Below are 743 nucleotides of genomic sequence, written 5' to 3'. Positions count from 1 at the left end.
CTGAAAACCTGGTTTTGTTTGGATGCGACGGAAACATCAAAACTGATGTGGTATTTGATTATATTATTCTGGTAGCTAAATCCTACATTTATATGTGTAAACGGGATAACAGGCAGCCTGATTTGATCATATTCAGAATATTACGTACCTACAGATACAAAAAATAGAAAAGCACATAGCAAGTATAATACTTAGACTAAGTGAATTATCTGCCAGTTGGTGTTATTACAGAAACCTGCCAGTTGAAAACCTCTGACTCCATTTTCTTTTCTTTTGGGGATACTTGTTTTTATTTAGCTAAAAGAACCAGTGCCCATCAAATAATATGTTTTTGCACTGTTGATTCAAGATAACTGGACACAATTAGCCAACAGAAGGATTTTGTTTACAATGAGTAGAACACCTTCACCATCATGTCAGCTTGGTAGCAATGGGGCTGTTGTGGCTCTCTGACCTCTCCTGTCAACTGTGTCATCTGACCTCTCCTGTGAGCTGTGTCATCTGACCTCTCCTGTCAACTGTGTCATCTGACCTCTCCTGTCAACTGTGTCATCTGACCTCTCCTGTCAACTGTGTCATCTGACCTCTCCTGTCAACTGTGTCATCTGACCTCTCCTGTCAACTGTGTCATCTGACCTCTCCTGTCAACTGTGTCATCTGACTGTCACATGTGTGCAGCCAGCTGGGAATCGAGGTGTCAGAATTATTATAAGTGAAAATGGTGGTTGTTTGTTGTTGCTGTG

The sequence above is a fragment of the Babylonia areolata genome, chromosome 31, assembly GCF_041734735.1.
Source record: "Babylonia areolata isolate BAREFJ2019XMU chromosome 31, ASM4173473v1, whole genome shotgun sequence".
NCBI lineage: Eukaryota > Metazoa > Mollusca > Gastropoda > Neogastropoda > Buccinidae > Babylonia > Babylonia areolata.
This window is presented reverse-complemented; position numbering follows the sequence as displayed.